Genomic DNA, 27,026 nt, shown 5'->3' with positions numbered 1-27,026 from the left:
TTCTCTTCTCCAGGCTGTACAGGCCCAGCTCTCCCAGCCTTTCCTCATCAGGGAGATGCTCCTGTCCTCTCATAATTTTTGCAGCCTCCACTGGACCCTCCCCAGCAGTTCCCTGTCCCTCTTGAACTGGGAGCCCAGCACTGGGCCCAGCACTCCAGATGCACCTCCCCAGGGCAGAGCAGAGGGGCAGGATCACCTCCCTCGACCTGCTGGCCACACTGCCCCTAATGCCCCCCAGGGTCCCACTGGCCTTCTTGGCCACCAGGCCACACTGCTGGGTCGTGGGCAACTTGCTGCCCACCAGAACTCCCAGGTCCTTCTCCACAGAGCTGCCCCCCAGCAGGTCCCCCCCAGCCCGTACTGGTGCACGGGGCTGTCCCTCCCCAGGGGCAGGACCCTGCACTGGCCTTTGTTGAACTCCATCAGGTTCCCCTCTGCCCAACTCTCCAGCCTGTCCCGGTCTCACTGAATGGCAGTGCAGCCTGCTGGGGTATCAGCCACTCTGTCCCTTCATCCAGTCCACTGGTGAATAAGTTGAACAGGACTGGACCCAGCACTGACCCCTGGGGCACACTGCTGGCTACAGGCCTCCAGCTGGACTCTGTGCTGCTGATCACAACCCTCTGAGCTCTGCCATCAGCCAGCTCTCAATCCAACTCACTGCCAACTCACCTAACCCACACTTCCTGAGCTTATGTATGCAGATGTATAAAGGCAGTGTCAAGAGGCTTCCTGAAGTCAAGGTAGACAACACCCACTGCTCTTCCCTTGTCTACCCAGCCAGTCATGCCATCACAGAAGGCTATCAGGTTGGTCAGGTATGATTTTCCCTTGGTGAACCCATGTTGACTACTCCTGATAACCTTCTTTTCCTTCACATGCTTAGAGATCACATCCAGGATGAGCTGTTCCATCACCTTTCTGGGGGTGGAGGTGAGGCTGACTGACCTGTAGTTTCCTGGGTTCTCCTTCTTGACCTTTTTGAAGACTGGAGTGACATTGGCTTTCCTCTAAATTTTTTACAAATTGTAAAAATTCTGTGATGTAAATGTTAGATATTTTAACTTGTAATTATGCGTAAAATAAAACAACGACAATAAAAGCCTAAGCATAACTAACATTTACAACTGAACAGAATCTATGAGGGTAACTTTTGCCACTTCACACTCCAGTGAAATAATACCTTGATAAAATGGTTCACTGGAAACAGATGCTAGCTGTTGGGATAAAATGCCTGTAGCAAGTTTAAGCAACTTCAAATCTATCTCATCTATGCCCATGCCTGACAGCAGAAGTAGAAAGGCCTTCATAGTCTCTCTGTTGCTTACAATAACACAGGTAACATACGTTTTCTGATTAACTTTTGGTGTGGTAGAAGCTGCTGCAAACTGATAATCTGCTATGTATTACAGACAAGGGAAGGGGCATTTGAGAAAAAAACCCTAGTGAAATATGGCAAATTTATTGTCTCTGGCAGAACTTACTATAGGGTCTGTCTGAACAACAAATTGAAGAAAAACACATATTGGCATTTCCATTTCTTAAGACCTGTGTTCAGATCTTAAATTTCTGTCAGAAGTTATAAGGATTAAGTATCATCAGAAAAAAGGAGTTAACCTGGCAACATAATCAGTGGCTTACATAGGAAAACAAGAGATGAAAATCAGATCTGTGTCAGATTCCTCAAGGTAACAAAGCTTCTGCTTGACTAAAAACAATGTCTTACTTGCCCTTCTCTCTTTTTATGGAATATAAAATTTTAAGAAAAAACAATACCAGTACGTGCATTCTAAAAGCAGAACAGAGAAACACCTTAGCACTGGAAATTAAAACCTGTCTTCCTTTCACCTGTACCCTAAATGTTTTTGAAAGTTAGCAGAGATTAATAAAAAAAATCATGAACAAATCTGAAACGGGCTTAGTCTTCTATCAAGTAAAAATTTCATGTATATTGTCAGTTATTCAACCTCCTCAATTCACTTGGATTCACCTCTGTTTTGCTGCAGCAGCTGTAAATAAGATGGGTCCAGCTCAATTGGAGGCTGGCTCTTTGAATCTTAGTTTTTGCTGGTGTCTTCAAAACACCAGCTGTTATATTTCTTTAAAGAATTAATACATTTTGAATGTGCCAAGAAAGACATTATATAATGTCTTGCCAGAGACCTTGACTGTGACTCTAGTCTAGGAAGTCATCCCTAAGCACAGCCCACTTCTCAGGAGGCCAAATATTTTACTCTGGTACCTCTAGCAAGAAACCCACTGAGAATTGTATTTCAATTAAATGTAACTGCACAAAAAGCTTAATGTATTTTGAACTGATCTAAACCACACCATGAATTTTCCCTCTGTATGAGTCTAGCAAAACTACGCCTAGAATTGTGTTCAGCCCTGAGCCTTATCAGTATTCCACAATATCCTACAATACGAAAGGACAAACTTCCTTTGATGCAAACTTTGCCACCTATTAAATACACCCAGAGTGTACGCATCTAGGCAAACTCCTGACCTCTTGAAATTAAATTGTCCTCTTCCAGTGCATCAGATTTAAAATGATTTTACAAATTGGGATAAGCTCAATTTATCCTAGTTTTTCAGATTAAATATTATTAAAATCCTCCCTTTTTTGAGTCACCTTTCCAAAGCTTTTCTGTCTCAATGTCCTTGAGAGTATTATCAACATTTGTTTAGCTTTGAGACATTAGGAAACATTAGGAAACATTGAAGAATCACTTTTTTTTTTTTTTAAATGAGCCCTGTCATACTTTGATGTTTCCTGATTTATTTCTTTATTATTTGTTTTTAGTGCCATATATTGTGTTGGTACACCTTTGAACGGATTATTATGGAATAAATTCCTCACCCAGAGATAACTTTTAATCATATATCTGCTTTACATTAAATTCATTGGTTTGGATTTAAATTCACAAATTTGTAAAATTTATAATGCTTAATCTAATTCAAAATACAGTTTCATTTGCAAATATTGTTTACTTTTCCATTATTTTGACAATACTGAAATGAGTTCTGTTTTCTCACTGACACAAAAAAGAACGCTGGGATTGCTCTCCACATCCTATTTGCAAACTATTTTTCAGTGCAAGTATCTTGTCATTTCAGGACTGGCAAAGGAATACTGAAGCTGTTTGCAAAATTTCAGGAAAAAACTGAAACAACTAGACAAAAGCCAGTTTAGGGAACTATATATTATGTGCATGTATAGATGCAGCCATCTTTTCTTACTACTTTTAAGCTCAGAATTTTATTATAAAAAGTGAGATTTTGAAACAGTTGCCTAAGAGAAATGAGCATCACTTCAAAATGGTAGTCTAAATCATTCAGATTATCTAAAAGCAAATAAACCATTTCATTACAGTGAAAGCTGATCGCCCTATCTAAGAGTGAATGGAAAAATTTTGGGATAGAATACAGAAAATGTACAGGTTTGGGGGTTTTATTTTTCTTTTGCCTGGTTTTGTTTGTTTATATAAAGTGCCACATAGAATTTATTGCACCACCAACAAACAATTTTTTGGAAAAGAATGTTGCACTGATATTTCTTAAACCCTGATGTACCTTAAATTACTCCATACAGGAGCTTTTAAAGAAACACTTCAGTCTGCATGATATTTTCCCAAAGAAGGCTGAAATGAAATAAGTAGTATAACAGAAATCTTATCAGTTACAGAACATTATATAGAAGTCTTAATTTCCTGCTGTCAGATGTATTTTACCTCTAAGGGCAGGTGAAAGACCTGTAAGAAAGATGGTACATGTACCTTATGTGAATTTATGGAAGGACTCTTCTCCTCTCCCTGGTATTTGATTTCTATTTTCTGTATTTGCTGATGATATAGGATATCTTTTCTTGAATGCTCATCAACATGCATGAGAGAACCTCTTGAACCATAAAAATATTTCACACTACATTCCAAAAGTTTATATGATTCAAAAGCTTAAGTAATTACCTGGAAGTCAAGTCCTTGAAATTAATTGTTTTTTATTTGCCATGCTTTAAGTTTTTATATGAAAATAATAATTCCTGAACATAAACCCTTTTTTTTTTTAATAAGAGTTTTATAACAAAAGTTATATTCGCTGTCAAAGAATGTTATCAGATAATTTTTAACAATAGCTAGACTAAAAATTTCACATAAGTTAGAAATCACATGTTAAAGTCCAGCCCTATGAAAATCTAAATTGTTTTAATGTAACCACAGACTAACCATTTATTTCTGAGGTCATTATTCTTTCTTAGCTGTTTCTAAACTCTTTTTCAAGCCAGGGCCATCACAGGTACCTTTAGTTACACTATATGATCCATAAAAATCTTTGGAAAGGCTTTGCAGCACCACACAGATGACAGACATCTGAAGTCTTTCAGTAAACACTAAGGTTAAATGTTTTTATAAATTAATTATTATGTTCAAGCTAACAAGTAATTTGTTTTCTGTTTTGCATAATTCAAAGCTTTTGTATGTTGGTGAACTCAGAGGGTCAGAGAGACACATGATTTAAAAAGCTTACTTAAACTGGAAAAAAATCTAGTAAATGTTAGAAAAGGACATGTTTAATTGCTGTATGATTTCCTCTGTATGTATGTGCATGTGCATATGCACAGGCACCCAAGCACATATGTCATGTTAACATGGACTCTAGTAGGTCTTACTTGCCAGTTTCTTCAGTTAACTTCTGAAATTAAGCTTCAGAAAAAGACTTTGCTCAGACAAATTTTTTTCCCACACATCAGACAATCCTCAGAAAATCTTAACATTTTTTCTGAGATTGAAACGTTTTACTTTTTTACAAAATAATGTCAGAATAAGTAATCGATAATTTCAGAAAGATGACCAAATCAATATACCAACTCTCTTTTATGCTGGAGTCATTATGGGCTCACAGATATGTTCTGAATGACTCTTAGTAAAATAGTCTTAGAATGCTGCATTGTACAACGGACACCTGAAACAATGAAGTATTTTTTTACTAGCAGAGCTATCTACAGTTGGAAAGCAAACACTTGCCATTTAGAATATGTTTTCCAGTCTTCTTTGGAGAATGTTTGAGGCTGATATACTGAAAGGATTTTTTTGATTTATTCAGAAATTCAGTTTTCCGTATAGTTATGGCTTAGTCTCTTTCCTATTGAACAGGTTAGGTTTGACTCCTGTCAAAGGAGGTTTGGTCAAAATCTCCACCAGTTGGTACGACCAGGGTTTCTTTTCCTTCCAACTCAAAATCAGTCATTTTTTCTCTTTTATCATTATACTGAAAAGCAAAACAAGTGAAAGAATGTATAGCTATTTTGTTTAGAAGTGTGTTCCACAAATTTGTGAGTTGGTGCCATTGTGTTAATGCAGATAAGAGCAATACAGTAATAGAGAGACATGCAGAGAGATTACATTTGTTCAATCTCACATTAAGTTTTGCCTTTCAAGAAAGGACAAGTATGTTCTCTTTGATGAACAAATAGGCTAAAAATAAATCAAGAGATATGTAATTGATTTTGTTCATTTACTTAACGTATTTCTTTTTATCCTTAATTATTTCTGATAATTTTGCAATTTAATCTAGGAAATGGTCTCTAATCAGATTGAAATCTTTGCACAAGAGCAGTCTGTTCAGTTTTTACTGAGAGGTGAGATAGTACCTTCTGTGTCTAAAACTGATCAAATGTCCATAACAGCAATATTACCTGCATAAATGAATGCCAGTGAAGCATAGGTTAGGCCGTTCCAGAAACAGAATTACTTTTGCCTTCTCCTGTTGTGTCAATGAAAATGACATCACCAATGTTGTTAACTAGTTTTCTGCATAAGATGTCTCAAACTTTTCAGTTCAGTCAATGAGTTCAACCAAACAGATTGCTTATACCTCTAAAGTCTTCACACTGTCTCTGCCGGGATTCTTCCTGTGTCTCATGCTTCCCTTTTTCACCATATTCTTTCTCTCTCTGTCCTTTAGATTCCTGTTCTTGGCTCCTTTGATATCCTTTTCTGCTACATCTGAGCCCCAGTTTCCAAGTTTTCACTTTTGGCTAGATCTGTTTTCTTAATGTAATGTTTTACCCTCTTATATAACCTTCCTTGAAGTGAAAAAATGATATAGTAATTGCCTTTTAAACATGAATGAAGCAGTATCAACCACCGTGCTGTCCAAAGCAGAGAAATTAATTGATCTGGGGAAATTAAATATTGATATTATTCTCTCAGGGCCAGCACAAAATCAGACAATTTTGCAAACTTTGCATAGCACTCTGAGAGCTGGTATGAAAAGATATTAAAGTGTAAGTGGGACAAGTGGCTAAAACCCAGGAGTCTGTAGCTGCCATGCCAGTATTATAAGCTATGAATTCTTGTGAATGTTCCTGCAAATGTTCTTGCACAACTCCACAGAATGTAAAATGGTAAAGAGCAGAGGGTCTTCTGCACTGTCTTTACTCAGTCAGATATACATACAACTTGATTCCATTTGAGTATGTGTAATTGTACCTGCATGAAGCAAATGTAGAACTGCATGGGAACATTGAAGTTGGTCCTTGACTTGGGTCAAACCAAAGGAGGTCCCTTCATCAGCTGCATAAATAGCTAAAGGCTACGAAATTCTGAGTCAGTCATCAGTCAGAGAAAGTACTTCTATGAACTGTTTTGTTTTCTTATACACTATATGGCTGAATATTAATTTTAATACCAGAAATATTTCTGTACTTGTGAGTTCTGAAGTAATAAAAAGCTAGAAAATCCCCAAAATTATTTTAAAGGTACTCTTCCATTTATTGGCTATGATTTAAGGTAGGCACTAGATTTATTTCAAAAAATGAAAAGCCTCTTACTTTAGTGGCTTTTTAGGTGAAAAATCTGTGGCCATATTGCCTATTATGAAATTGAAGAATACTTAAATATACTTCTCTACAGAAAGTAAAATTTCATCCGTTCTGTGTGTGCGTGTGTGGGCACAGGCACACACAGAAAAGGACAGGTCATCAAGCTCTTACAGTCTAGACACTCTTATTTGTATTAGGAAGGGACACGTTGAAAAGTAGGCCATAAGCTGATCATTCAAGGTCATAGATTTGAAACAGCCTTTGCAGTGGTGCGTGACGCTCAGCAAGACTGCTTTCCCTAACCTTTGCCTTGTATAAAATTCAGAAGCATGCTTTATACTCACACTAGTGAAAATATCTTGTCCTTATTTCCAAAACAGGGCTGATGTAGAGAACAGCACTGCAATTTATGTCTACCTAAGAAAGATTCTTTGCTTTCTTAAGATAGTATGAACCCATTTAATCAGCTCACTAATTTAGCATCAATGTTCACAATATGAGAACAGAAAAGTTCTCTCCTGTTCTTCTATAATCTTACTTTCTTACACTTCTCTGTGAGCAAAAACTCGTTTGCATACTAGTATGAAAAAGAAAATAGAAGAGAATGTAAGTTCATGTAACTCTAAATTTAGTTCTATAATCATAAAGAAATGCACTCTGATGTAAAAGCATCATCTTTTATACACATTTTTTATTTTGTTTAAATTGTATTTTTATGAAGTTTAAATTGCTGCATTAAAAATTGCTCAACATCAAGTAATCTAAAAGAGAAAAAAACCCCAAACAAACCAGAAACTAAAGCTGTAAATATATTTTAGACCTCATTTTCCTCCACTTAAATCTGTGAAACATTAACCTTCTGAACTTTACTTTAACCTCATATAACTCTTTTTCAACAGTATTTTTGTATTATCAATTCTGTATTACCTTTCTGTGTTAACTTTTTGTATTCTGTTCAAGCTGATCTCTGACATTTCATTACTAACTATACTGATTCTTTGAAATATAAAAAAGACTTCAGCAAATCATCATTTTATGAAATGCTGTATTTATTGGTCCTACTACTAGTCAGCTACTAGTTCTTGAGCCTTTTATTGTTATTTATTTTAAAAGGGATATTCTGATAACTTACGCATATGTACTGAAGCATTATGTGCAACTTAAATTGCAATACAGCTTTTTGTTCTCTGTACTTTTCAGTTCTTAAATCTTTCTCCTTCCCAGACTCTCAATATTTTTTTCATTTTTAAAAGCCTTCTGTTTATTGCTTTCACTAATCTTTAGATCTCTGCTTAACCTCGTTGCCCGCTATTGCCCTTTTCTACATTTAGATTTAACCAGCATGTCAGTTACAGTTTCTCCAGAAGGTTTCTTGTAAAGAAAAAAATAAAAGGGGGGGGGGGGGGGGGGGGGGAAGAAAAGATAGACATTTTTATGGTACTCGTGGTATCACAGCTTTCCTAAAGTTCTGTGTCCTGAAAAATCTATACTCTTCCAGTTTCTATAGGAAATGTCAATAGAAGTAGAAAAAAAATCAGGAAATGAAGACATTTTTACTTCTGAAAAATATCCTTCCCTTTGAAATAAACTCCTTACACCTACATGCTTATCACTTCTGATACAGTTTGGAGAGCAAGGCAAGTCACACTGGCAAATGGGTCTAAGCCTGACACACAAAGACTGAGGTACCTGAAAGAATTCTGAGGGTATAGAAGAAAATATAAATGAATCTTTAAGTTTTAGACTGGAACTTATTATGCCTATTTTCTGAGTGTCACTCATTGCTAGAGTTACATTTTTTTGGTAATTCTAAAGTGTTATACTCTCAGCAGTCTTCCATGCTTTCAGTATGCTCATCTTTGCTGTTATTACACACTTAGGTCCAGGGTTTCATTTTTGGTATTAACTAAAACCAAGCAGAAAGTCATTGCGGGGGTTTTGTTCACTTATTAAACTTTGAGTCTATAACAAATACGGAAATCAGCATTCTAGGGTGTCTCTTGGATATCATCCATATAAACATTAACTTGTATGGCACATTTTCCAGACACAGCCAAGCCTTTTTGAATTTGTCTGGACATTTTTCTAAGATATCACTGCTGGATCTTCTAGTGGTGGCTCAAACTTATCCACCTTCAGTTCTGCAAAAGTGAACTTTAAAGCCTGGAGTTGTAAACTCTTTCTGTCCTAGTTCAATCATTTCTGCCACTTGGAGCACAATGCATAATCTTAAAATTGTGACTTCCTTTCATTAGCCACCTCCTTTACCTTGCTAGTAGGTATGACATGCCCACATCCTTAATTAACTATCAATAATTTACTCATTTTTGGTAGCCTGAATGTTTTTTAACTACCACAAAGGAACAACATTTTGTATTGATGATGCTTTAAGAGGTGCTGGAGTTTATTAGTCAATAGTACTAGTTTTGTATGCAAGAAGGAATATGATTCTCAGCTGTCTGACTGTGGAAACTTCTCAAACAGCCAAATCAGTGTAGCTCAATGGAAAAAAGAAGTGGAAATTTACATTTGGAAGAGGAGGACATGGGCCAGTTCACTGGGAGCCAGAGGTAGTCTTCTTCCAAATGCAGAAAGAGTACTATGAGCAGATGGTGCTATAGCTGCATTTGAGTAATAAAACATGGCGTTGCATAACCCATCTTTAGTCTTATGCTTTAAACAACCATTTCCACTACCCTTGTGAATCATCCCACTTGAAAGTCTCTTGAGCCCCTATATTTCATCAGTGTTTTTCTGGCCTGCTTCCCTCAGCCTGCCTCATCTTTTAATTTGCTCGGTGCACTTACTGGAGTTCTTTTGTCAGACAAAGAAAAAATCCTTCAGAGGGATTAGTAATAAGTCTTAAGGTTGTGTCAAGCAAGCTTATGGTAAAAGGATTTCTTAAACATACCATGTGTTAGTGAAAGTGATTGGCTAAAAAGGTGTGCACTTTCTACCTGCTGCCTGTTTCTCTGCTTCCTGCAAGTCCCCAGCCAGTAAGCAGAGTTGCTGGTCTGGCATCCACAAAGCCAGCAGGCAAAGTTTTCAGAAGCACAAATTCTTAGTGATAGGTTCTAATACATTGCAAGGTACAAAAATATTAGAAATATGAGAAAGAGTTTCCCCTCCCATCTTTCCCTGCCACGGTGTGTACTCTTAAAAATGTGAAAGCTGCAGCTAAGGAAGGTGAGTGCTATTTTGGGATGCTGCTCTTGAGCAGCTTTATCCCACTTGAAGTACCGTGGTCCTGCAGGTGCCATTGTGGCAGTCCTTGTTCGCATCACCTGCACACTTGTTTATTTCTAATCTGTGCTTATAACTCTAAGGCACACTAAAGCTAGTTTATGTACCACAGAAACAATCACATATTCATTTACAAATGCATTATATTTGCAACTGACTCCCCAGATTTTTGAAAACACTGAATAATAATGAAAAAGGGGTTTCAATGAAACAGCAAAAATCCAAAGACTGAAAATTAAGATTCAGTTTTTGACGCATAATGGGTCTCCCAGAACACAGTTACTCTGCTTTTTGGCTTGAGAGTGTTCACATGTTTAGCACAAAGTACACATCATGGTAAATATCACATCCTTGGATAATTCCTATGTGTCAGCAAGCCATTCTAGGCAGGGTGCCCATATCTGACTTCTGAAAGGGAAGAATATGTGTTTACAACTGCCAGTCACTCTGACTGAAGGAAGGGACAGGCTGAATGCAGCAGGGTTGTGATTGCTAGCAGCTTGAATAAACAAACTGATGTTTCTCCTCTCCTCCTCTCTCTTTACACTGCTAAGGAAAAGCCATGAACATTTTCCAGCTGTGACAATTTACTATTTTAAGACACAATGTCTGTTTTGCCCTCTTTATTCAACCAAGATGACTTTCTGGACAATGAGAAGTTTAGAAGATTTAGAACACCTCACCTAGTAAGTCAGATAAATACAAGCAATAAACAGAGCAAGGGGGAGAAAAAAAAGGTTTTATTTCTTACATCAAACTGTTGTATTTTCCTCTATTTAAATAACTGCAATTCAGTTGTCCAGCAAGGATTTTATCATTAGAAAAAAAATATGCTTTTAAAATATAGGGTCATAATTAAAGGAGAGGCACATCCTCAACACAAATATAGATGTTCCTTCCCAGTGCTGCCATACGTGGTTATCAGGTAAGACTGGGCCCCAGTTCTGCTTATCCATGTGTAACCAGGGCCTTAAGCTTCCAAGTCCCCTTTAAAACATTTAAACTACTTAAACCAGAACTTCAAGGGAGACACAGAGCAACAGTCAGCAGAGAACTGTGTAAAACTTGTCAGAGATAAAAGTAACTTCTACAGATGCCTGAAAAATGATAAAGTTGTGAACAAAGCTGGCCACAGAGATGGGAAGAGGATGGAAGAGGGAGAAGAACAAGGTTGAAGTTTTGAAACACAAACCAGAGAGGTAAGAAAAAACATCACAAGAGAGCAGCAAACCTGTGCCAGTCCATCCAGACCTATTCTGTTTGGAAATAATAACTAAGAATTCTGAAATGGAGAGGAAGAAAGCAAGCTATGACCTCTTGGTTTGGGTATCTGCTGGGCATATGGTGGACTTAGATTAATTTCACAGTTTAGATCAAGCAGTGTCCTAATGCCTTGACTTTTTGAGGTATCTCTTGGGTTTGTTTGATCATTTTACATCTGAGAAGGTCCCCATTGAGCCTTTCAGTTTTCTATAATGCAAGTTTTATTTCCTATGATTTTTTTTTTGTTGTACAATTCATCATCTGGAGTAGATATAAACCTAGATGAAGAGGAGATGTGTAAGTAAAAAACACAGTCCTGGAAAGGACCTTTATTCAGCTTTAAAGGGACCACAACAAACCTTGTACTATTATTTTTGCAGTTGCTAAAAGAATTGGTCCAAATGGCTGGAGATGAACTGTGGCAGCAACTGTGGCAGAAACGTAAGCAGGTTCCTGTTGTTATTCACAGGTCTGAATTGCATTTAACCGAAGTTTAATTTCATTGTCTGTGAAGGACTCCTTGCTTTCAGAAGAGTTGTTTCGCAAAAAGGCAGAATTCTGAAAAAGATGATTGATACTAGTTATATTCACTGTCATGATACTATGGTTGATTCTGGCAGAGGAATCCCATTCTAAGTCCCAAAATAAACATGAATTTGGATCTAGAGCCAGTTTAAAGTCACAGCCTCAGCTATGCCTAGTGAGAACAGCTGAACCATAGGAGATGCCAATTAGGGTAAACATTTTTCTCTCTTGTGAGACTAAAAATAAAAATTTGAACGTGTCCTTGTGGTCAAATGATTTATATATATTGAGAAATGCGTTACTTTAATTGTTGAGAAATGGAAGGATTTTGTGAGGGGATAGAAAGCATTATCTAAAAGTCCTTAATGTACAGGCTGATAAGGATTGCTTCCTAGGTAGAAATAGTAGCTTTCATTCACGACAGTAAATGCTGCCACTGCAGTATCTCAGGTGAAAATTTTTCTAGAATGCTTCAGTTCTGGTGAAAAGCCAGGAGTTTCTTGGCTTTTTGCTTTGAGTGCAGAAATGCTTCCACAGTTCTCTTACCCTGCAAGAGGCTTCACTCAGATGAAATAACAGAAAATGTTAACTTACAAATCAGACTGTCACAGCTGCAGTTGTTTTTTAAAAACATGTCAGAGATGAACAACTTGATCTAATTCAGAAAGAGTCAAAGACTGCAGAAACATTTGGCTGCTACTAGTTTAAAATAGCACCACCATAAAATGTCATGTACATGTTAGTCTTCTAAGTATATATTTCTTGTTGTTGACTTAATTGCACTGAAAATGAGCTTGAATTCTTTCTACCAGTATCTAAATAAATGACAAATCTCCCTATGTTACTTTATTAATTTTTTTAAGTATACACCTGTAAATCTTAAATAGATATATTAGATCCAGGTAATGGCTATTTCAACTGGTTTTCTATTTTTAGTGAGCTTCATAGAGTATGCCTAACTATGCAGAAGCTAGCCGCATTGACTCCTGTGATACAGAACAGGCAAAAAGCAGCTAGGAGGTACTTAAGGATCTATCCCTGTAAATCTAGTTGCTTACTTGCCTGACTAGTTTTCTATGATTGTCTCTCTTAAACACAGAAAAATGTTGAAGACTTTTTATTTGCACCTATATGATACTATTTGCTACTTGTGCATGAAATTTCCGTAATAAACTTACAGTCCCCACACTTAGTGCTGCTGTTCTGAGCCTCATGAAAATAAGAACTTAGTTTAGAGAGAGGGATGTAGCTGAAGGCAGAAATAATCAGAAATGCAGTGCTTTGATTTGATGGCAAACTGCACACAGTCTTGCTTTGAGAACTGGGTTATTCTGAACACCCCAAGATAAAATAAAGGAATTATGAAAAGTTGGACAAGCAGGTAAAGTGAAGTGAAAAAATGACATATCCCCTACTTTACCTTCAACACACTTATAACTCCCAGCATGCTAAGAGAAACAGGAATAAGTACATCCATGCCAAATAAACAATCCCAGGTGTCAGCACTAATGATCTTCTCTAGTTACTTCAAGGCATCCCAGTTATTCACAGTAACAGAGGCAATGGGAGATGTCCAAAGCATCTCTGAGTACTGCCATGTCACAACTCTCCCGAGAACTTCAATTCCCTCATTAAGGCAATGTCATTACCATGACCTGCTCACAGGCTTGATTGAAATTTCTCTAACAATGCATAGTGCTGCAGACAGGATCATGTTATCCAGGCCCACCACAGTTTTTTTCCAGGGCTTTAGCTGAGAAAGTAGATTTGAAGGCAAGCAGGAATCTGAAAGAATGCCTAAAGAAAATTAAAGTCTATGAACTATACCATGATTATTGTTATACAAAATTAACTTTATGAGATAACATAAAGAAGAGCAGCAACAGAAGCTGCTGAAGATGCAGTGCATCTCATCATTCGCTGGATTTGTACGGAACCAGTGCTGCTGGGCTTTCTCATGCATATAGATAGCTTCTGGAACTAATACGAGGCCATCCATGGTTTTTCACTTATTATTAAAGGGCATGAATTCTTCCGTAGGGCAAAGCTAGTGCATTACTCCGACTCCTACACAAATTGTCCCAGGATCCTAATTTGATGTACTACGGTGGAAAGTGATTAGGGTCAGAGGACTTAAGCTGTATTCTAACACATATTAGATTTAAATAATCCATTCTCATCTCTTCTGGCTCCTATCCAGTTTATTTTAACATGTTTTGCTGAGTGAGTTGGTTTGTAAGGTTTAACCAAGTTTTAACAGTATCTAGTGACATTTACTAGCAAGTAGACAAATCCAGGCTCCAAAGTGCATCAGTGTGCAATTTTTGGAAGATTTCACAGGAGACTGAATTTCTTATAGGAAACTAAGGAACAGCCCAGGTACCTCAGGCTTTCAAACTACACTTGTGGGCCATTGTAGCTCCCTGTAGAAGCTAGAAAAGTATCTTGAATTCACTGTGCACCAGCTATCAATGACAACCAGTGCTAAGTGAGAAATGTGCAAAAGACTTATTAAACCTCCCCACCCACCCAACATGAGTAGTGCAGTTTGTGGTTTTCTTTGGATTTTTAACAGTAATCTGACAAGATTTTTCAGGGCCTCTTGCAGCCTCCCCGGAAAATATGAGGGGACAATTTTGCTTCTCTTTCTCTCTCCCTCCTTTTTCTATCCATACACTGTCCAGCTATTTGAAAACAGTGTATAAATTTAATCTGAGGGAAAATTTTCCATATGTTAATAAGATTAGTAGAAAATAATCTAGGAAATGTATGGACAGACCACATGGACATAATATGTTTTAAATTATCATCTTAATGAATTAAACTTCAAGCACGTGTGAAAATACTGTCACCATATATTTAAATTTGAACTCTGGAAATAATAGATTCTATTTTCCGCCTTTATTTTTCAGAATTCTTCATTCCTGTGACAACAGCCAGTTATAATGCAAATTCCCCACTCCACCCCACCCCCATATCCTAGGCCATTTCACTCAAATGAGCCTTCAAACCACTGAAAATCCTTGCTCAGAGCTTAAGACAATGAAACAGAAACTTGAGCGTCATTTCATGGGTTTGGTCCTTGACACAGAAGATGGCCTCTGGGTTGGACACTGTATCACCTCCACCTACAACAAATAGTTTTACTGAATGTCACTCCAGAGTCCATGGAGAACATGTGCACACATTTTTTCTTAACTAGGTAGAATTAATAACCTTGGAAGAAGGTGAAAGTTTTCTTTATCCTAATGGAAAATGAAATGTACATGTACAAAATGCAATAGAATTTGTGTATCAGCAGAGAAGCTCCAGACCAGATAACAGCTTGAAGAAGTGACTGGGCACATACTGGTGAAAGGCAAATCAGACTGGAGTAATGCATTTTCAGGGAGCTGAGTTGGCTGCTAAGGTCAGCATCATAAAAAGAGGCCAGGGAAAGGCGTATTTTGTGTTGTTTTAAATACCTCTTCTACTAGTTGTGGCATTAGGTAAGAAACTAGCAAAATGCAAGCTTTTTTACTGTAAGCATTGAAAACTTAAACAAAGGAGTTCTAGACTCAGGTGTTCTGAATAACTCTTTATTTGTTCCACATAGCATGCAATAAATCAAGTTTAAAGATATTCAGATCCATGTACATGTTAACCCAAATGACTAGGAATCAACACCCTTCTTAAACTATTAACTTCTCAGAAACATCTAGGTTCACCACTGTTCTCAGTACATAAGCTATTATCTTGAAAGATCAAGATAAGAAATGCAAGACTGTTTTCCTGTAATACTAAGAAGGCCATTTGGGGGGGGTGGGGTGGGGGGGTGGAAAGGGAGATAAGTTATCTTAAGAAGGGAAACCAGTGAGTACAGACCTCTCAAGCAATGACTTGATCCTTTAGGCTGGGATATAATATCAAACTGCACTGGGACAAAAGGGGATTCATGAGATTATGCCTCTCTGCATCTGTAAATGAATAGATATTAAAAAAATATGGTTACTGCTTTTAAAATATGATTCAGCAAAGAAAAAGAGCAGTGTGGTGAGATAAAAAGATGATTTATCCCATGGCCAGTGTGCTTGAAAGTGACCAGAGAAAGTAATCTAATCAGACTTTATTAAACTGATTCTGCAGTACATCCTCGATGCCTGGAAGCATTGTCTGAGCTGGTCTGCAGTCTAATCCTACTTTAGGAGGCTTGCCAACTATTTAGCCTTTTTGAAGTAGAAACACAGACACATACAGTTTAATTATTGCAAACTGTTTTAATTAGAAAAATGTGAACTTTTGATGGTGCCTGACTTCTGAGAGAGGCTACATACATGACAGCAGTATTTAAAGAACTCTGAATAAGCACATCCGTTTTATTCAGAGCAAGCTATAGCAGATAGTGTAGGCTCACAAACCAGCCTAAAGAGCTGCTGCCAGCTTATATAATCTTTGAGCACTCATCCAAGGCAGCCCTGAAGGCAAGCACAGAGGGGAGAATTGCTAAGGGGTTGGCTTTGCCTCAGCCATTTCCCCCATTGCGTGACAGCCACTGCCCCGTAAGTTGGCAGTATTAACGGTGGCAGTTTCAGACCCATACTAAAAAGGAAGCTACATTTGTAGGGACTGAGAGCTCCCCATAAATGGCCAAAAAACCCACAAAAAATAAGGGCAGACTTTTCAGTCCTTGCTTGTACATGCAGATGTTTAAGTTTGCTCTCCTCATCCTTTGTTAGCCTGGTTGAATCTCAGTAAGTTCCCACATCTTGTGGTAAAAAGGTAACATAGACTCCTTTCTTTTCCCCACACAGCTGAGGGAGTGCAAAAAAAAGAGCTTGTCATGTTAAATGAAGACCTGAAGTCATTACCTTTCATGCACATTAATTAATTCCAGGAAGTACTGCATTCCCTTAGTGTACTGATTTTTGCTGGGATAGAGTTGATTTTCTTTGTAGCAGCTGGTATGGTGCTATGGTTTCAATCTGTGATGAAAACAGTGTTGATAACACCACAGTGGTTTAGCTATTGCTGAACAGTGCTTGCACAGTGTCAAGGTCGCCTGTTTCTCATGCTCACCCTGCCAGCAATTAGGCTGGGGGTGCACGAGAAGGTGGAAGGGGACAGCCAGGACAGCTGAACCCAACTGACCAAAGGAGTATTCCATGCCATACGACACTGTGCTCGGTAGTAAAAAGCTGGGAAAGGAGAAAGGGAGGGACATTCAAAGTCATGGCATTTGTCTTCCCAAGTAACTGTCAGGCATGATGAAGCCTTGCTTTCTTGGACATGGCTACACAACTGCCTACCGGTGGAATGTAGTGAATGAATTCCTTACTTTGCCTTGTCTGTGTGCACAACTTTTGCTTTCTTTATTAAATGTCTTTATCTAAACAGGCAAGTTTTTTCATGTTTACCCTTCCAATTCCCACCCCCATCCCACTGGGGTGAGTGAGCAAGTGGCTGTGTGGGGCTGGGCTGCCTACCAGGGTTAAGCCACAACACCTGGGATTAGTATCTTTCACTATTCTACTGAGGATGGTGCAGCTGTGCCCTGTGCTGTCTTCCCTGACACAAGAACAATATAGCACTTTTAAAGTTAAAAATCTGAGAAAATTCCAACTTCCCAATCACACTCTTCAAAAAATTGCTCTCTGGTTTGTATTTTGCCTGCAGCAATGCCATTGTGCAATATTGTAAGTTCTATTTCATTAATAATTTCTGTACTCTTTAATCTACTACCATCAGACATTATCCCTCCTGCTGCCTCCCTCAGGAGCATGTTTTCTCACCCTGCACTCTGCAAGACCATCTTCTCTCTCCTTTTGTATTTCCATCTTGATGAATGCTTCTTCAGAAAATCTCAAATCTACCTATATATCTTCCTTTCACTCCTGGTGAAGCTTGCGATTTTCCTTTGATGTGTGTCCGTGTCTTAAATTGCTGACTTTGTTTTCTATCCATCTACATCCATCTTCTGTTTGTTCATGACCTTTTGCCCTTCAAGAAACAAGTTGGTCATTCTTGTAGTACTGCAAATTCTATCAGGATGCAGATATTGGATTCTCATTGCCTTTCTTTCTTGTCTCAGTCAGACAGGCCTTGTTAGATATGTGTTTGTGGAAACACGCAAGTCTTGAGTTTTCAGGGCACATAAAGTGTAGAGTTCTATGGAAGGAAGGAGAGTAACAAGTCTCTTTCATCAAATGCGTAACACTTTACACAAGAGATACTACCAGATCTTCTGCATGTTGCTTATGAGTTTACCATGAGGTTTCTAGTAAGGCTGTACAGCAGTGCAAAAGAGCCAGTGCATAAATACAAAAATTGACAATATTCAGTATAACTGGAGGGACTGGGATCAGCAGCAAAATGTGTGTTCATTGTTTCCCCATGCCAGATTGAAGTGCTGTGTACCAGAAAGGTTCTACATGATAAGAGGTGAAAATCAGAGAAAGATGTAAATGTAGGATTAACTCCATAGCATTAGCATCGGTAACTCAGGTGCCTCAAACAATAATAAAGACTTTCTATAAATATTTAGCTTTCCTGGCTTTTCATTCCCAATTCCACTTGTCATTGTTTCTCTGTTATTTCTCTTCATACCTATCAGAAAGAGTTTCCAGAATTTTCCCTCTCCTTTTGTGATGGTGTCTTAAATGCTGACATTCCCCTTACTCTGACCTTCTAAGACACACACCAATCTCTCCACTTCTTGTCGTACATATCCAAATCAACCACTTTTCTAGTACTATTAGTATTCCACTTCCCATTCTAGCTTACTCCCCTAGTTTATCATTGTCCACTGCTCACCTATCTCTTCGTGTTGGAGGCTTCTTCTATATTCAAGTTGTGCTTACAAAAACCCTCTTTTATCTAACTGGTTCTTTCTACTACTCCAGGGGAAAAAAGTGCCTTTTGTTAGTGAAAATCCTGTTTTTAATCACAGTGGTTTAGCTTAAGGATAAATGGGGATGGGATACTTCCACATGAACCTTGTGGGGCATGTGAAAAGAGCACATGCCTGTGCTCAGAGAATGGGAATCCTACATTGAATCAGCTGGTCTTAATAATGCCCATCTGTCTTAGTAGTGGCAATACTTGTCATGTTCACAGAACAGTGCAGCACTATAGTTCCTCTCAGCCCTCTTGCTCAGGCATGAAATGGGTTGGAAACATTGTTCACTGGAGTTCTAGAAGTTGCAGTGTCCTAGAAGAGTCATTGACAAAAACTAATGAGGATGAGAACATGATGCATACTTCCCAGTAAATCTGTGCTTGAAGAAATGCTGGTCTGGGCCTCTACAATTCTTCCTTGGATCTAATTCTGTTAAAAATAATCTGGCCAATACTAATGGGCTTCCACCACGGTCCATGATGTTTATCATTTCATTTATGTCTATTTGGTTGTGGAGAGCTTTGTGGAACTGTTTCACTCCATGTGCCAGCAAAACATATGGATTAGACTAGCTTGATCATGAATGAAAGATCACTAAAGAAAAAAGGAAAATAAGCAAATAATTTCAAGTTCCCAAAATTTATAGTAATTATTGGTTATATTATATGCCTTTAAAAAGTAAAGTATTAAAAGGCAGGTTTAGAACAGTGATCACTGGAGATTACATGTCAGGTGTTATCTGCTCTCTGACCTTTCAAACTGCAAGCCACACAAACCTCCTACTTCTAACCTGTTCCTTTAAAATCCTTAGGTTTTGTATGTGGCCTTGCATTTGGAAGGCTGCCTAAGGAGAGATGCCTAAAGGAAAAGAGAGAACCCAGACAGCTACAAAAGTATCTTGCATTCTTTTCACAGCATAAAATGTATGGCCTTGATGGCAAACCTCCTGCTTTGAACACTGGAGCTGTATGTAGTAGAGGAGACCACATCTGGATTGCCCTGGTGTGATCTTTTGTAAGATGCAGACAATGCCATGCTGTGATATTTACAGCATTGTGCCCTGTGCTTAGTGGCAGATCTGCTAGCAACAGCAAATCTATTCCTGGCCTTAGTGAGTGGAATTCTGCCCACTCACTCTTTCCTCTCTGCATTGTCTTCCTCTTGTCATGTATGTTACATTTAGACCTTTGATGTTAAGTAGAGCCCAGCAAAAAACCAACTTTGAATCTGAGTGCTTTCAGATTTCCGAGTATGGTGTGGATTTGAATTCCCAGATTAGAAGTAACCCTTTTGATTTTAGTATTGGGTTGTGTCCAGAACCATATGGGACCTAATTTCTAGCTGTATTCACATGCAGCCAGGAGCTCACAGCCAATCTGGAGAAACCTGGGACAAGCTGACAGAAATAATAGTATTACAGGCAGAATAATAATGAAATATTTACACCAAAGAGGATAGAAACCTCATAACTTTGATCATGTTGGTCCTACAAGTTTTTATAAAGTTGCAGAAAAACTGACACTAATTCTACTTTTTTCTATAGTAACCAATTTAATCTGCTAAAAATTAAGTGTACTTACTAAACCAGTCACTTATGCTCCCTCTGATGAAGAGAAATGGGAGGACAATTCTGCTAGTCTCGAGCAACTAATTTTTTGAAGGGGAATGAATGACTCACTGGAGGCTCCTTTCTCTCTCCATGAACTGCAGACAATTACTTTAGCCTAGACATACGATATTTATATGTCTCAATGTTTTTATAGAACACAAAGTTCTCAGTCTTTATGTAATTTTTATATGCAAAACCCATGGAGTAGGGTACAGTTACGAACCCCACTTTACAACAATCCCAAGTGCCATGTTTTTTGCTTGATTTTTCCCTACCAGGAGAAGTTAAGGCAAAGATCAAGTTTAGATGGTTTTTTTCATTGTTTCTTTAAAAGGCATTAAAAAAAATGTATCTGCAAAATCTGTGACTAGATGACTGAACAGTCCTAATTCATAATGAAAAGAACTTGTCAAGCTATTTTCATAGCACTGTTTATACAAAGACAAAAATGCTGTCTTTTAAAAAAACCAGTGCTTTAAGTCGGGATGTATGTAAATTAAAACTACCACTTTCTTTGTACAAGTGGAAGAGAGTAATTTAAACTAATTTGAAGAGGTAAAAATAGAACCCATTATTCTCACTCCTATAGCCAGGATTTTATCATATTATCATTCTTCTCCCTCTCCAAATCAGTAAATTAACTAACACTAATCATCACCAAAGCAGCAATGCCTTTACTTCATGTGTAGCACTTGCTAAAGGTGAATTTGGGCTTCCCCTGTCGAGAAGAAAGACTGATCCGACACAGCACGTTAATTGTTGGGAGGAGCTGGGCACCTTCTTTCCCAGCAGCTTCCCCAAAACACCAGCATAAAAAACACCTCTAAAATGTCTGTAGCAGCAATCGGTATCCCCACTAGGACTTCAGCGCATCTGAAGAAACTGAAGTGCATACCCAGTAGTCTGCTCGGCAGTCAGCTTTTAGCTATGGGGCTCTTCAGTTACCACATTCCCCCCTTCCACAAGGCATGAGGATACAACACATTTGTGGCAGAGTAATGTGAGAGCTCTCTCCCTCTGCAGCACATGGATGGCTGAGCCCATCATCACTCACACAGGAGCATACACAGCTGGGGAAAACCAAGCCTGGACATTTCAGTCCTTGGATGCATCATGGAATAAGAAATTCTTAAGTTATACAGTTCTTTTGAGGACCAGGAAACTTTTTTACTTGGGACATTTAAATCCTAGGATGTGCGGTCTATGAACTGCTGTCAGAAGGCTGGCTAGTCAATGCTTGTGTCCAGTTTCTGATGTAGAAGTGGGAAGCAAACATATGTATTTGTCAAAATCCTAGAAATGTCAATAACATCCATGTAATATCAAACATTTGTATAGGTGTTTCTGCAGTTGGACCCAGGGTAAAGATGCAGTTTGTTTTTGCGTATTGGTTGAATGCATCAAACCCCCAAATCCTCTGGACTAATATGAAAACTTAGAAACCATTGCTTCCTTCTTTGCTTTCACTGACCACAGACTGAACTTTAACTTTTTATAGTGTTCTGCTTTGTGCTTCAGTTTATAGTGTCCTAGTCTCCCTGCCACACCGCGATGCTTGTCAAGATACACTCAGCACAGTCTACCTCACTATGCCAGTCTTTACACAACTGTTAGCCTTCATCTAAATCATGTGCCCCAAAACACCAGAGATCCCTCCTCCTTAACACACATTTCTTTCAGGATGACAAGGTTTTTGAATGATCTGCTCTCCAAAATGTTCGTACCATACATCTTTTTACAGCATTTAATCTAGAAGTGCAGCAGGCTTGGTATGGTACTTTTCTAGAAAGTACACAAGAACAGAGCATTTAATGAAACACTTTGAATAACCTTCAAGTGATCTTATCCAGGAATTAATGACTGTATCCACATGGAGTTCTGATGGTTTTGAAAACACAGGTTGCCAGTGTTGTGTTTTATGCTTTCAAATGCCAAGACTGAATCTCAGCTTATTGGAGAATCTTGACAGATCAGAGAAAGCACAGTGAAAATTGTGTGTTATGTTTCAAGTGTCCATTGGATTTTGTGGTTATTAATGAGTATTTATCAGTCACGAACTGCAGACAGTGAAGCGGATTATACTCTACATTCTGTTTACCACTTCATACTTGTGTTTCAAAACAGCTGAAACAGATTCCACCTATACAGAACTTTCTGCCTTGCACATTTTGTGTATGTGCATGCATTGGATACCATCTTGCTTCCTGGTATCAGCAGCTGCTATCATATTTTTTTATGAGCTGTCAGAAAAAATAATTTTTTAGAAGCACTGATAATTTAAATATCAGTATCTGAAGGTGTTAATTCTTCTGTTCTCACACCTGCTACATATGTGAGTGTCAAATTAACTTTCATTAAGTTATTTCAAAATTTCTGTTAAAAATAATGCTGGTACAAATCTGGCAAGGTGAAACAAGCAAGGCACAAAGGTTATGAAAATTATTATTTTCTTATGCAAAAACTAGCGACCTTTTGACTGGAAAAGTACATATGATATATGTATGTATGTATACAATTTGCCTGTCTTCTCAACATTATGATATGCCAGAAGGTGTTTATAATTCAAATCAATAACATACCCCTCTCCTCTGACTAATCGTGTCACGTAAGATTGCACACCGTTATGTACACAACAGTGCAGTGCACGGAGAGTCCCGTGTCGCCGTTTGGCTGCACTTCCGTGGCCGGGTGACCGGCTGCTTCTGCAGCTCCAGTCCCCTGCCATCCAGACTGTGGAAAACATCGGACTACACTGCAGCTCTTTTCCTCCCTGAACATTTACATTTCATTTCAAAGGGAAGAAGGGTGTGTGAGGGCATGGTGCACATATGGGTACCATTCTGTTATGGAGTCATATAGCTGAGATGCAAGCAGTGATCTGTTTGTGAACACAGTGAAGAATACAACTTATCTGAAGAATTCTTAAGAATGAGCTCAAGTCAGACCTTTCTAAACACTCTTGAGCCACCATCAGGCATCTCAATAGTGTGTGATGGCCTGGTCTTACCTACAGACTTGCAGACTTGACTGACTAATGAACGATCCCTTAGATAACAAGAATTTACCTACAGGCTTCGTAGGATTCCTATATTTAGCCATAAACAACAGCAGTAAAGGAACATACTGTATTTTCCTTCTGCTCCAGTTAGTGTTAAGTGTTATAAAAATTAACAGATACAGACTGTTATATTCCTTGCACCAAAATCTTTGTGGAATGTGACATCGCCATGTGCCTTGTAACTGGTGAGACATTTTTTTCCCCATGTACTTTGTTTCTAAATAAAGCAACAACAATTTTGCCCTCCTTTTGTCTCTAGTTTCTAATGCTGTGATATTAATAAGGAGTGACATGTCTAAAGCCTTTATTTATACTGGTGGAGAATATTTTTGCAAGATATATAGTGTAGTGTTCCAAGATGAGGACATTTTTAAGGTGATTTTATGGTGTAAGGCAGGAGAAGATTTTTCTTACAAAAAGTCTTTAGTCAAACCAGTAGATCATTATAGTGAATTAAGAGAGATAAATTATTTTTCTGGACATATCAAGCAATTTAATTCACACAACTGCCCTCTACTAAAAGTGTTATGGTGAAATCTGCCTGATCTATGCACTATTTACTTTGGCCAGCCCATAGGATTAGGTTCAGGCTCAAAGCAGGAATAAGAGGAACGGAAATGTTTTCGGTCTGATAGCAACAGCTGTTACAGCGTAATAGAGTTCAGTGCTACTGACCCACCTTCTTCATCTTGCCCTTCCTCGGGATTCTTTTCAATCTGAAGGTCAGTAAATTCCTTAAGTATTTAGTAAAGATTTTCTGAGGCCTCTCATGCACATTAGGGGCTGCTGTTTGTTCCTGGGGGTGACACAAGACCATCGTGAGCTTTAGACTCTTCCTCCACCCACAGTTTGTGACAGATTCCTATTTCTTTTCTCTGTAAAACAGGTTACTTTTTAGCACCTCCCTCACTAGCTTTGACACCAAGTGATTTCTAGCAGCAGATTTCCAGTGTTGCTTTCCTCCAATCTTATCAAGTGACAAGATGCACAGCCAGTGTGGTGCAAGAAAAGGAACAGTTAGGTAAAGTTAGTGGACAGCAAATCCACTAACTATCTACACAGTTGATGAGTCTGGTTTGATTTTCTGTCCTCTATGCTAGAAGAAGCAAACCAAATACATTTTGGAGTGAAAAAAGAAAACAGAGTTACATCCCTTTCGAAAACCTGCTGTAAGTTAATACAGTCTTAAGAATTAGGCTATGTACTTAGTAATTAACAAACACTGTTGTCCAAAAGAATAGTGAAAATAAGACAGGCCCTGCACATAGGGGATCTTCTACTTTACACTTTCCAGAGGCATTCCTCAAGGACACAACTTGCACCCTCAGTAACTACCCTTTGGATTTAAAAATGGAGGCATGTAATCTCCATCTCATTTCTAATCATAAGCTTTTAGACCATGTCAAAAAGCGTATCATTGTCCACTGCAGAATGGAGACCAGCATTACAAATACTGACACAGGTGACTTCCCTTTCCATGTTCAGTTTTCTTTTATTCTTTTCAGCTTTCCAAATTTTTTTTGAAAAATTGAACTCATGCTCATTTTTCCAGATAAGATGGTTAAGAAGATATATTACTAATGGCACAATAGCTTCATGCATTTACTCCTAAGATCTATGCTTGTTAATAATCAGAAAGTTCTTTATTAGGTCCACTTTGGAAAATGCATCAGTGTCTTACTATATTATGTCCTTCAGAAGTTTACGTACTTAAACGATTAGGCTTAATATTACATATGGCTTGTTGCTGACCAGAAACACTTGTAAGCTGCTGACTTGCTATCCTGGCTTGTTATTTTTCCTTATAAATGTGAGATTGTCAGTGCTGTTTAAAAACATGTGGTCTTACAAAGAGGTTAAAGGCTGTGGAGCAATGGGGACTTTCCCCACAACAGCTGAACAACAGAGTGTGAAACGTACCTAATGTGCTATTCTGCTTTTCACATTTCCTAGTCTGGGTCTGTAGGACAAGTGGGAGTGTTCTACTGCATGATCTCATACGTGAATCCATCCCTAATTCTTTAATATAACAAATTCTCTTTCCTGAAATTAAAATTTCTTCTGTAAGTTGAAAGTGCCTTCTCTGTATGAAATAGCCTGTGCGTTTATTACAAGTTTTTCTTTCCTAGCTGGAATATTGAATTGGCACAGAAAAATTTGGCATTAGAGCACGTGCAGATCTTGGCGCTTTTGTTGTTTTTTTTCTAAAAGCACTTTTCCTGCCTAGTAAACATCTGAATTCTAATGTTTAGAAGTACACAGAGCATTTTTTTTTTAGCCACATTACACAGAAGGATCATTTGGCATGTGTTGTCTGTTAGATTGGCTTGGAAGAAATGAGTGACAAATGATTCCATGTTTGCTTGTGCTGAAGTCACCACATTTTCCAAAATACTCTTTGCAAATATTTCATGGCATGCATAGCAAATGCAGCACTGTTCCTGAAAAAAAAAAATAAATCAGATTTTCACAGAATCACAGAAAAAAATATTTTTCAGGGGTTTTTGAGAGTGGAAATCAGACATACAGTTATGACTGAGCAGCCCTGAGCTGATTTTTTTCATCCATTTGTTTACTTCAGCTATTCAGGATTTTCTACAGTGCCATATTGACACAGAAGGAAAGGATATACATTGTCAAACCTCTTGACTCAAAATAAGTGAAAGAATCATGCCTCTTTCCACAAGTTGAATTCATGAAGATGGTGGTATAGAGCCTTTTCTAAAATATGAAACCCCACAATGTATTTTCAATTAATTCTGTGGCACAAGAAGTATAATGTCTGACCGGGGAACCTGGCAAATGTTCCTCACAGGACAAGTTCTGTAGGGCAAAGGCAATATAATCATAAGACAACACTCACCTCCTTTATAATTGCCTAACAGCTCACTCCTTGTCCTAAATAATAAGCTAAAACTTTCCAAAGATGTTAAGTATGTTCCTTCAGACACATTTAGATATTGATTTTTAAGATATGGCTCTACCCACTGTCTGACACATGAAGAGGTTTCATTTGGGCAACAGAATTGTTAGTCACTTCTGAAAATCCTGGCCCTCCCCATGGTCAGACAGCTGCACAAGATGCTGGGATGCCATTTCCAGCAGAGCTAGTTGGCATCTTCTAATGCTGTAGCAGGAAGATTTATCTGGGATTTTAAGGTGTCAGGAATGAATCCAGATCTAGGTTTACCATCATGTAGTATATAATAAGAAACAAAGGGGTAGAAAATAAGTATAAATGTTTACTGTATTTCTTATTTATAAAAAAAAAAATAAAAAAAAAATCTGAAAACAAAAAGCCAGGACTCATGGGATGCTCTTTTTTGTCTATTATTAGGGTATATAAAGAAACTTGGATATTTTTTTTTTCCTCAGAGGATTTTCTCATTATAAACTTTAGGAATGAGGAGTCTTTTACTCCCCCTTTTTATAGACAGTTGAATGATATAACATTGTATACAGGGAAAATTCTGAGCATCAAATGAAGTTTTCAGTTACTAACAAACGTCTAATACATATTTTAGAATAGCTTTTTAGCAACAATCAAACCAATACTTGAAGCAGCTTTACTAAATATAACTTTTCTCAGCTTTGTCTCTCTTTTTTCTTTTACTACTCTTCCTATTAGCCCTGA

This window comes from Falco biarmicus, chromosome 7, assembly GCF_023638135.1.
Source record: "Falco biarmicus isolate bFalBia1 chromosome 7, bFalBia1.pri, whole genome shotgun sequence".
Lineage (NCBI taxonomy): Eukaryota > Metazoa > Chordata > Aves > Falconiformes > Falconidae > Falco > Falco biarmicus.
This window is presented reverse-complemented; position numbering follows the sequence as displayed.